The sequence below is a fragment of the Protopterus annectens genome, chromosome 2.part2, assembly GCF_019279795.1.
Source record: "Protopterus annectens isolate FY-2018-M chromosome 2.part2, PAN1.0, whole genome shotgun sequence".
NCBI lineage: Eukaryota > Metazoa > Chordata > Ceratodontiformes > Protopteridae > Protopterus > Protopterus annectens.
This window is the reverse complement of record NC_056730.1, coordinates 525,405,173-525,418,005: the sequence shown is the minus strand read 5'-3', so window position 1 is coordinate 525,418,005 and position 12,833 is coordinate 525,405,173. Positions and strand designations below refer to the sequence as shown.

At 41.7% G+C, this 12,833-nt stretch overlaps 1 protein-coding gene across 1 annotated transcript in view; it reads left to right on the top strand.

Annotated features, from left to right (window-relative positions):
• The window catches only part of LOC122795699 (retinol dehydrogenase 11-like), a 429,761-nt gene that overhangs the window by 70,565 nt on the left and 346,363 nt on the right, over positions 1-12,833 (top strand). The gene's annotated exons all lie outside the window — the stretch shown is intronic.

The following is a 12,833-nucleotide window of genomic DNA, read 5'->3' as shown; positions in this document are numbered from 1 at the left end:
TGGCCTAGCTAACATTTGTGTAACATGAGTGACACTGCTTACCCTGTTTCTTTACAATGGCTGGTTCCTTTCAGCCCTCAGCAATAAGTATATTTCCTCTGTCTGATTTATACTTGAGGATAGGATAACTTACTGGCTCAGACATACTAAAGTCACAATTCACCAAAAAGACTGCACAAAATTGTATTTCACCAAAAACGCACATTACATAATACACAGTTAACATTGTGACAATCATATCAGCTCATAACACAAACACTCGTTCAAACAGACTTTCAAAATGAGAAGTACACAAACTTAGTGATGTGATGGGCTTCACTCCATCTACCTTTTGATACAGGTTATCAGCTCCTATCACAGGTTAAGGGAATTAGTTTATCCATCTGAAAAACTTCTCAAACAAACAACAGTTATTTTTCTACCATTTCTATATTTTTTTTTTTTGGCTTCATGCCTGCAGAGATCTTTGAGCCTCCTCCCACATAAAGACTTGGTCCATGCATTCTTCTAGGAGGTGAGAGTCCTATGGTCCATTCATTCTAACCAGAAGCTAGTGCTGGGAGGCAGGAACATAGTTTCATAGGTATATACGGCTAACACCCACAAGAGCGTTTATAAGCCTAGCCATGCAATCCAATCCAGTTGGGTCCTTATGTATTATGGGTGTTTATTAGATGGGAGTATGTTAGTTAAGAAGTTTCTAGAGGTTATGTGAGGGAGGGGAGGTATGTTAGTGGGTCTATATTATAAGCTCGAAGCGACATATATTCGAACACCTAAATCCTGACATGTAAAGAGCGAAAGCTGAAAACCGCAAACTGTCACTTCCACAAAATTTTTCACAGGGGAAAAAATTTGCTTGGCCGTTATCGGGAATTGCCGTTTTCTCCAATGTAGAGCAATCTCAGAGTTGGCATATTTAGTTGGGGGGGCAAAGCCCCCCACTTGATTAGGGTTTTAAAGTTTGTTTTTCTGTTTGCCGGCCAAGCAAATGTTTTCCCTGTGAAAAAATTTGTGGGAGTGGCCGTTCGTGGTTTTCAGCTTTCACTCTTTACGTGTCGACCTTTAGGTGTTCTAATATATGTTGCTTCGAGCTTATAATATAGACCCATGTTAGTTTGGGCATTACTGTCTGCCTTTGTCTGTCAGAGATATGGGGGCCAGACCCAGAGTGAATTTCTAATTTCCCATCCATTTGTTAAAGTTATGTTTAAATAGGGGTAGGAATGGATTCTGCTTCAAGTGGATGGGGACCCTGTTCCAGATTATGGGGATCCTCTGAGACACATACCTGTCTCGCCAACATGTCTTATTCATGTCACAAGAAAAATTAAATCCTTGGATCTAGTGGTTCTGATGCTGTTCATTTTGCGGATATGAGAAAGGTCCACGTTCCACTATCGCCCTATTAGCCTGACGAGCCTAGTCTGCAAGGCCATGGAACGTATCATCATGGAATTCATAAACAAAGACATTGGTAACCTCCAAACTCTGGATCCCACCCAGTTCGGGTTTGTGAAAGGCAGATCATGCCTCCTGAATCTGGTCGACTTCTTTGAGGCAGTCATTAAAGCTGTAGATGAGGGTAAGGTGGTTCACACAGCCTATCTTGACCTCGCCAAGGCTTTTGACACCATCACCCATTCTGGAATTATAGCTAAACTCACTAAACTAGGTATAAATCCTTATGTCACAAGATGGGTTGCCAACTGGCTCACTGACAGAACCCACACTGTAAAAGTTGCAGACTCCAAATCTGATTTCAAACCAGTGACAAGTGGAGTACCACAGGGATCAGTCCCGGGACCTCTCCTGTTTGATATCTACTTCTCTGAAGTACAGGCTAACACAGAAGGCCTTTGGCTAATGAAGTTTGCAGATGACTGCAAACTAGAAGCTATAGTCGAGTCCCCAAATGATGTGGACATCCTACAGAAGGGCCTCACTGAGACAGATGCCTATTGTCAGAGCCATGGCCTCAAGCTCAATGCCAAAAAGTGCATTGTTATCCCCTTTGGTAAAAACTCTGTACCCATGAACTACCACATAGGTGGTAGTCTTCATAACACCAAATGTGTGATAAGAGACCTTGGGACTCAGGTGGACAGTAGTCTCTTCTTTGATAAACACATTGCCACAGTAGTCAGGAAATCCTTCTACATGGCACACCTCATCACAAAAGGGTTCTCATCCAGGAAAAAAGAGGTCATTGTTCCCCTCTACTCGACACTCATTAGACCCATTATAGAGTACAACGCCCCTTTTGGAATGTACCTCACAAGACATCTGCAGCAGCTGGAAAGGCCACAGAAGTACGTCACAAAGAAGATTACTGGCCTCAAACAGATGCCCTACACTGATCGTCTCAAAAAAATCCAGCTTTACTCTGTAGCATATCGCCTACTCCGAGGTGATCTCTGCCTAACATATAAAGCTATGTCAAACCCAGTGCTGTTGGACATGCTACATGTAAAGAAATCCCAATCCCTCCAAGCTACATCCTCTACGGTCCTAAACCTTGTCACCACAATAAACAGCACTTGCTGGAGGGATAGATTCCTGTCCCAGAGACTTCCCATACTCTGGAACAAGCTTCCCATCTATGTCAAGCAAAGTTCCTCATTAACACTCTTCAAGAAAAATCTTGATGAGTGGATGGGAAATAGGAAATACACCCCGAGGATCACTTCTGTGGCTCTGCTCGACAGGGGCACAGGAAATTAACTTTCTTGGGTTGGCGTAAGCCAGGAAACCTTGTTGGCTAGGCTTACTTAGGCCCTTGGGCTGATATCCTAGTACCTACCTATGAACCTATGAACTATTAAAGCTGGATCTGAGGATGCCTTGCTTGCCAGGCATTAATCGTCAGTAACCTGTAGGAGACAGAGTATAGAAATAGGGCTTTAAGGCAATCCATGTAGGAGAATGTGTTTATACCCAAGATTCTCCTGGTAAGGAACCTTTTTAGGCATTCCAACTGTTGCATATTTCTGATCAGATACATGCAGAAGGGGTCATTATACTTAATAATGAGTTTGATAAGGGCCGAATAAAGTGGCAGTATGACTTCCTTGAACCTGCATGGCTTGCCCTTGCTTATAAGTTGGGTGACACAGAATGATTTTTTTACTACCTTAGCCACATGTTGGTCAAAGACCAAGTTACTGTGTACCCAGAATTTTATGCTGTGACTTTGGTACCAGACATTTGTCTGTGTTAGACCCTATTCTAAGTTGCTTGTGTCATGGGGGAATCTGTGATAGATCCTAGTTTGCAGTCATCTGCAAATTTGGTCAGCCAAAGGTCTTTGACATTAGTTTATACCTCTGAGAAGTAATTGCCAAATAGAAGTGGTCCCAGCATGGAGCCCTAAAGTACCTCTCTGGTGATCGGTTGCTTAGGGGAGGTAGTATAACCAGTCTTGACTTGATGGCTCCTGTCTTTGTGGCAAGTGGCAATCCAGTGAGTTATGTAGGGGTTTATGCCCAGTTCTGTGATTTTGTCAGCTATACTTCAGTGGGGTATTGTATTAAATGCCTTAGCCAGGTCCACGTAGGCAGTATCCACTGTTTTTCTTTCATCCATTGCCTTGGTGACCTTCTCAAAGAAGTACATCACTTTTAGTAGGCATGACCTTCCCATGACAAATCCAAACAGGGTTGGGTCCAAAGACAAGTTGCCTATGTCTTTGTTGCTTCCTTGACCATGAATCAAACCAAGACTGCATCAGTGAGGCACCTAATCCTAACCTAATGCCACCATCAACTCCCCTAATAAACATACGACAGGAAAGTTTTGCCCTTTCATACATATTCGTTTTCTTTTTTCCTCTTATTTTATAGGTTCATAGACAAATATTAGGCAAGCAGTCTGCAGCTATTACATGCCTTGCCAATAACTAAACAGTGACCAAAGGTGAGAATCAAAGCCTGTACCTTGTGTATGTGAGGTAAACACCTTAGCCATTATGCCATCTCCCAATATTGTCAACTTTCTTCTTATTTGGGGGTTTGGTTCTTTTTTCTTTAATCCCTAACCATTCCCTTTGTGTATGCCTGTGACATTCCTAAGGGGTGGCGTGTTGTAGGCATAAACAAGGGATATAGCTGAAACTAATAATCACTGTACAATTTACTCTGATGAGGAATGGGGACATCCACCCTAACCCTGGACCCACCCTTCCCACAAGCTCCCAGCCCACTACCACCTTCAACATATGGTCAAATTCAAGGCCCCTTAACTCTCTCCTGACCTGTCACCTAAACATCATGAGTATTAACAACAAGGTCCATAATCTTCATGCCCTACCTACTCATCTGATGTGCTATGTCTTACAGAAACCTTGCTAAAACCAGGAACTAAAAATTATGAGGTTATCCCACCAGGGTACAACATACTTAGACTAGACCATAACACCAGGAAAGGTGAAGGAGTAGCAGTTCTGTTTAAAAACACAATAGATGTCACACTAGCCTCACAACAACCCTCCTTGTTCAATAATGCAGAAGCCCTAGTTAGCAAACTACAGCTTAACAAAAGTAAATCTATATTCATTGCCTGCATTTATATCCCCCCAGGCAACAATGCAAATACCCTAGAAGACTTCCTCCAATGGCTTTCCAACACATACCCCCATGAAACTATGGTGTTAAGAGAAGTTAATATTGACTGGAACAATTGTTCCTCTGAATCTCCCACCACCCATATAAACCTTCTCGGTTATACCCAACTTATATCCTCACCCACCAGAATAAATAAATCCAACTCCAAAGGTAGTATCCTAGACTGGATTCTTATCAACAATCACCCAGTCCTGTATAACACGGGTACCCTTCCAGATGATATAAGTGACCACCTACTCACTTACATCATTAAGCATAAAGTAGATAACCACCACCAAGTTCTGTATAAATCTATCAGAAACAACAAGAACTTTAACTCCACTGACTTTCAGAAGGAACTCATAGCATCCAATTGAGCCATACTTAAAGAACTTCCACTAGATGATGCTGTAGCCTACTTTAATTCTAAATTCCTTTCCATTCTAGATTCCCATGCTCCTATCTGCACCCTCAGAGCCAAAACTAAGACTGCCCCTGGCTCTCTAAAGTAACCAAAACCAAAATCATAGGAAGAAATAAAGCATGGGACAAATGGCGCACCTCCAAAGACCCACTTGACCATACTAAATTCCGACAACTAAGGAATGATACCAAGAAAGCCACACTGTTACATAAAAAAAACTTCAATCAACACCTTCGGCAAAAACACCAGAACAAACCTCAAATATTTTGGGCAAGCATAAACAAACTGCTCCACCCTGGCCAAACCTCCACCCCCATCCCCTCAACTTGCAACCTTAAAACTCCAGAGGAAACTGCTAACATCATTAACATTTTTTTTTACCAAATTCATCCAATCACTAGCTAGCCAACTACCCCCCACCAGCTCCTTTCAAAACTCCTCCACAACCACTATCCCACTCCCTTTCACCTTCCATCCTGTATCTACATCCACCATCCTATCTCTAATTAACAAACTAAAGCCCACTACCCTGGCAGCTGATCTTCTCCCACCAGAATGTTTACAAAAAGGGGCAGATGCCATTGTATACCCTGTCTCAAATATAATAAACCACACTGGAAGGTTTCCCATGTCATTCCCCTTCATAAAGGAGGGAATTTTTTAGACCTTTCAAATTTCCGACCAATAGCCATACTGTCACCATTGGCCAAAATTATGGAAAAGTGCATCCACAGCCAATTAATGCACTATCTCACCCAAAATAAACTACTGGCCAACTCTCAGCATGGTTTTAGGCCACACCACAGCACCACATCGGCCATCCTATCCTTCTCTAACTCTATCAACATCAACCGAAACAATAACTAACTTACCTCTGCTCTCTTCCTAGATCTCTCTAAGGCCTTTGATATGGTCATTCACCAACTGCTTCTCCATATCCTGAAGGAACTGTCACTGAATAGTAGCTCTATTAAATGGTTCCAGTCTTACCTGTCTGATAGACAACAAGCAGTTTTATGGCAGAATACCCTATCCACACTTCTACCCATTACTCTAGGAGTCCCCCAAGGCTCCATACTAAGACCACTACTCTTCTCAGTCTTTATCAATGAGCTTCCCACCATCACTCCCAAGGCCACCTGCATCCCATATGCGGATGACTCTACTTTAATATGTACCACCTCCTCCTCAACTGAGCTTATGACCCTAACCCAGAATACTTTCAATGATGTAGAAAAATGGTTTGCAAAACATCAGCTTCTATTAATCCCCAACAAAACTAAACTGCTCATCTTTTCCCCCACCGGCAAATCCTCCTCACCATTCTTTACTATAAGTTCCAACAATGGCACAATTATATCCCCAGGTACTCACACAAAACTCCTGGGCATCACAGTCGATAACGCCCTAAAATATGATATCCATGTCAATAAAACCATCAAATCTGTCAACAAAAAACTGGGCTCCCTATACCGGATCAAACCCTTCCTCACTCCTTTTGCAAGAACAACTATTGCTCGGTCCCACCTACTTTCTACCTTCCTCTATGCCTCCCTCTCTTCATTAACCTGAACCAAGCCACCCTTAACAGACCTGCTAGTTGTTACAACCATATTGCTAGATTTGCTACAGGTGCTACCTCTAGCACCCACAAGTGTATCAACCTAACTCACCTAGGATGGCTGGAGTGGCCCAGTCTTCTCCGATACAACCAACTTGTAATAACCCAGAAAATATTATATCAACCCGAAAAAACACCAGCACTAAGTAAGATCATCAAACCATACAGCAACCTGAGGTCACTACACTCTGCTGACAAACTGCTGGTACAAACAACTAAGAGCATAAATGTGGCTGAGGACTCTCTATTTGCCAACTGAGTAAAGGACTCTCTATTCGCCAACTCAGTAGGCAAAACTTGGAATATGCTACCTTCCAAACTTACTCACCAATCCTCCTTAACCCAGTTCAAAAAAAGCCTCAAACTACACTTCCATCAGCAGTGGCAATGTCCCTGCATTCCCTCCAGCAGAGCTCTTTTGAGTGTATACCTTTAACTCCCAGTGGGTATGGCTTCAGCCTTTAAAAAATGAATTTGTCACCTAACAGTTCTAACAAATATTTATTAACAGAGATCATATATCAATGCAATTGTGTTTGCCATCATTTATGCTTCAAGATAAAATATTCTGATAACTTGTATGTAGCATGGTTTTGGATTTATTAATGCAAATATGAACAGGCAATATTCGACGCCTAGAGGAGCAGTAGGAGGTAACTGCAGAGACGCCTGTAGATGTCACTCGGCTGTACCCCGACTAAACACCACCCACTGTTCCTGCAACAAGCATTTCAGTCATATACTCTAATAAGTGTATGAGTTCTTGATGGGACTTAGCCCATAACTGCATGTATTATTGTTGAAACTGAAGCCGCATGATTTTGATGTTGTCTACTATGTTTTATCTAAGTTTGTAACCCTACTGAAAACTGCATGTTAAACTTATCTGTAAATGTTTCTATTGTTCCTAATGTATTTGTACTCTGCTTTGTGGAGCTTTTCTCCCCGGGCCTCCGCTGAAAATGGACATATATCCAGTCGGACTTTCCAAGTAAACAAATGTAAAATAAAAAAAATATATCTCCAGTTTCCACAAGAGGCATCTTCGTAGTGATGCTATCCTCTTGAAAGGCAAGTACCTCCGCTGATCTCTGGTTTTCACTGTGGATTCTATACAGAGTCCACACTTCTGGCATGTTTTCCCCAACCCTCCACTAGAGTTAGTCAGGTGGACTCCACCTTACCACTTCTGTCTCATCCATGGCCATCTCCTCTAACTCCCAAACCACTAAGCAAACTCGAGTTTTCCATGCTGTAGTCAAGGCTTTATCTGTCTGTGCCAAAAGAGCTGTCTAATTTTCTGTTATCACTGTAGTAAAGCATTTATTCATTGTTTCACACACGCAGTGCAGCATAACTCCCCTAATGGACATTGAAGCCAATTCAGTCCAGAGGATGCACAGTGGTTCAAAGATGATGTCCTTCTGTATCACTGTTGCAGTATTCTTTACCATAGGGATCTCCCACCCAGGGCAGCGTGACTTACAGCCAGTATACCAAAGCCTTATGATCTTGTATGTGCATAAAAGTGACATACATACTTCCCTTCTCCTCAGCCACCCCTCCCAGGTATGTGAAGCTGTTAATTCTTTCCACTCCTTTCCTTCTATCTCACTTCTCAAATTCTTCCGATTTCCTCCATTTGCTGCCATTACAACTGTCTTATCTCTACTCACTTTCATCCCATATGCCTTCAGTTTTGCATTTCATTCCCTATCCTTTGCTGAAATTATTGCTCAGGATCTGCTTGTAATGCCACATAGTCTGTATACAGCAATTTTGTTGATCTGTCCTCTCCAGCCTGTTTTCTAATGCAGTCCATCACAAGTATGAACAGCAGTGGACTCAGAGTTGAATTGAGAGGCACAACCACTGCCACTAGGAGCCTCTCTGTGAGACCGAACATTGTTTGTAATTGAGTCATTAGGACATTGTACATAGCTTGCACTAATTCTACTAATGCTTCTGAGACTTTGAACCACTGCAGTACTGCCCAAATCATCTTTCTTAGGACCTTGTTGTATGCTTTCTCCAAGTCTAGGAATGCCCAGTTGGACTCTTTCCACATCTCCAGCTTCTTCTGTCTGGCTCACTGCAAACATTAGGTCAGTTGTGCTGCATACCTGAATCCAAACTTCTCATCTCCAGTTTTACTTTCTGCTACTGTGCATATATGCTTATCAGTCATCCTTTCCAGAACTTTCATGCAAAGTGACAGAAGTTCTGATACCTCTGTACTGTCTGCAGTTGTGAAGGCCCCCTTTGTTTATGAACACTGGCACTAGTATGCTTATCCTCCAGTCATCTGGGATACACTTTTCTCTCCACACTGCTATGTGTATTCTCAGAAACTGTTTCTCGCCTATCTCACCCTGCATCTTTATTATATCTGCTGTGACCTCATCTGAGCCTTCTGCTTTCCCTGACTTCATTTTCCTCAGTGCTGTTCTTACGTCTTCTGTGGTGGGCTGCTCCTCTTCTCTCATTGTAGGCTGTATCTGGGGCAGTACTGTTTCTGTGGGGTTTTCTTCATTCAGAAACTGCTGGAAGTACTCCTTCTATCTGCCTTTGATGTCCTGTGGACTGGCGAGCAGGGTGCTGCTGGCATCCCTTATTAAGGGTATCTGGCGATCTTTATCTTTCTGTCTTTGCCTTACAACATAATATAGTTTCTTTGTACCATCTATTGACACACTTTCCAGAAGCTGTTAAAGTGCCTCTGATGCCCTGTTCTTTGCTATTGCAACTCCTTTCTTAGCCTGTTTGTTAGCCAACCGGTATTCCTTCTTAGCCTGGTCTGTCTTTTCTATCTCCCACTTTTTCCTGCACTCCTTCCTTCTTTTGGTCACTTCCTGGACTCCATTCTACCACCAGCTTTCCTTATGTACCTTATCTCCAATTACTGTCTCAGCCACATATCTGTGCTGTAGCCAGCACACATGCTGTTTTAAGGCACTGCCATTTTTCTTCATCTCCAGCTATTTCCTCTTCTTCTTGAGGTGCTAGAGCCCTCACTATTTCCTTACATTCTTGTGCTTTCTCTCCAACTAACTTGTAACTCTTTAGCCTAGTCTCTGTTGAACTTACATTCTTCTCTGACCACTGCTTGCAGCTGACTGTGGCAACCTGTGATTGTTGTGGGCTGACTGTTTCACTGAGGATGACTTTGCAATCACTGATTCTACTTTAGTGCCTTTTCCTTACTAGTCGGAAGTCTACCTAAGTTGTATGTTGGCCACTCTTGTATCTGACCTTGTGATTGTGTGACTCTGAACCATGCATTGGCTACTACCAAGCCCTTTGCCAAACAGAAGTCTAGGATGGCCTCTCCTTTATTGCTGTTGCCCCGCCCATGTGGACCAAGGCAGTCCTCGTATCTTGTTCTGTCTGCCCAATGTGTGCATTCAGGTCACCCATTATCAACACCAATTCATGTTGTCCTGCTTTATCTAGTAGGGCCTACAACTGCTGTCTGAATGCACTCTTTTCCCTACTATCACAACCCTGCTGTGGAGCATAGGCAGAGATTATGAATACTGCCCTATCATTAGACTGGGGTACATACATATCAACTGACCAGATGTTTGCAGAATGTCCAGATTTTTGCTTCATATTCTTGGTCGGTTTCTCATAAAATTGTTGTTTTCTATCAAATCATTGAGGACTGAAGTCAGAAAATAATGGCAGACATTTGAGTTTTAAACTTCATATCCTTCAGAAAATTCAAGCAACACAAAACCTGTTATTCTATCAACTTACTACATGTGTAAGAGCAATATTTAAAAAGTGTCCCTTTTTTTCGGGCTTTTGTCCCTCTCATTATCTATGGCTTTGCCAGATTTCTTACTCTACGAGGTTGAGAGGTATGCTGGGGTATGATTGCCATGAGTCTGTTACTAATTTAGATTACATCCCTCACTGCCACTGAAGCCTCTCCCTCACCACAGTAGTAGACTCATCCCAAGCCAAGTGGCCCTTTCATCTTCTCTCCTAGTTACATAAGATGTCCAGCCTTCTCCTTACCATCATGTCATCAGTTTCTTCCTGCTTAGAAGTGAATCTACACTGAGTGTAACAATTCTTAGTTCATGCTTGGCAGGTTGGGTGGTTAGTTTTATGTCCAGCTTTGGTCAACAGAACTGTCCCAGGTAACCTAAGTCAGGAAGTTGCTTATTGATTCAGGGATGCTAGGCTTTATGGCAGCACACACAGGCCAATAAGGGCACATATACCCCTTCCCATCATTAGCATGGATCCCTGGCATAGATCAGAGTAGGACAGATCCTCAATGCACTTATCACTATCAGATACTAATGCTCATTTGGAGACATTAGTCAACATGATCAAATCACTTAGAGACAAATCTTACACATCAAATGGCTAGCCCTGCCATGACATGCAGTCTATGATCCATGCTGTCCTTTCTTGCGTAGCACACCAGATGTCCAAAGCATAGGGCACCACCTAGCGACTGTATTGCTCCCTACAACTCCATTTTTGGTGACTTTGAGATGGAAACACTCAGGCCTATATCAAAATTCCGAAGAAGTAAAACACTGAACGTAAAAACATCGAACCCAAAATATCTAATAATGAAAATAACGAAGTCCTGGAACATCAAAATCTTACCTAGGGCAAGATTTTGGTGGGCCATTCAGTGGCTTTGCTATTTCCTCCACTGTGGTGCAAGAGTTATGGACCTTAGGGTTAGGGTGCGGGTTAAGGTAAGTGGATAGTTATTAATGTATGTATGGTGTAGTGTAGGGTTGTGTTTTGTTAACTGGATGTGTGTGTATTAATTAGTTTCTGTATAGATTCGTATGGTATGTGTGCGATAGTTACAGACCTTAGGGTTAGGGTGCTTGTTAAGGTAAGTGGATAGTTAGTAATGTATGTGGGTTTAGTGTGGGGTTGGGTTTTGTTAACTGTATGTGTGTGGTTTATTTATTTTGGTGTGCTTGTGTTGTGTGTATGTTTCTTGGAACAGCAAATTTTTTTCCCTGGGAAAAAAATTGCTATTCTAAGTGTGCGATGTTTTCAATATTCGAAATTCCAAGTTCGAACATATGGTGTTTGACATTTTGGAATTTCAAATATATGATATAGACCCGAAACACTCAGTATGTTTTTTAGAGGTTGGGGAAATCCCACAGAGATACAATGAGAACATGCAAACTCCAAACAGGTATGAGCTGGAGGTCAGGAGTGAACCTTCTACCTTGTTTATGGGAGGCAAAGACCTTAACCATTATGCCAACTGGTCTCAAGTAAGTAGTTAGCTGTTACTTCATGAGTATACAGATGCAGGACTCCCTTCCCACAACCATATATGCATATATACAACTATCACTACCCTGTTTCATAAATAAGATTAACTCATTACAGCCAGGTGATGACTGTACATGTTTCTGTAGTTGTATTCTACTTACACCTCTAGGCATCAGATATTGTATGTTTATATTTATATTAATACTTTAAAAACCATACCACCTACAAAGTATTAAAAGATTTCATCTTAAAGCTTACACCATGGCAAACACAACTGTGTGAAATTTGACCTCTGTGTAGTGCAGGTAAAGCGATATTAATTGTTGCTCATATAATATTTATTTATATTGTTATAAATGTCATGCTTTTCTAAATATATCGACAACCAAGTACCACAGACAGAACGGCTAAGCCTCATATGAAAGCTCTTATCTGGCTAAACAAAGTGCTGCTAACAGTATGTGTACAACATGAATGGCTGCTGAGATATTTTAAGTTGTTTACAAAATATTAGAAACTTCATAGTTAGTGTGTTTACTGTGACTTATAAAAACAGTTTAAAACCTGGAATCTAAAGAATACTACTACCACTATAAAATAATTTGTGCTGACAGGTTTGACATTTGCACTTCTTTAGTATAAACTATGGTTCTAGGAATACATACATTTGTTCAATCTATCTAAAAGTTTTGCCTCCACCCATTGGAAGTTATGGTGTAAACTTCCAGAGCTCCACTGGAAGGAATGAGTTAAGACTTGTCATGGTATGTAGTAGATCTGTAGTCAAATACATATATTTATCGAATGGCATTCCTTAGCTTAATCCCATCATAGCTAAAACACAAAAACTCATTAACATTTTAGGTACTCTGAGTTTTCTGACTCATTTTGGTTTCCTTTGAAACAGAGTGGTGCCTCT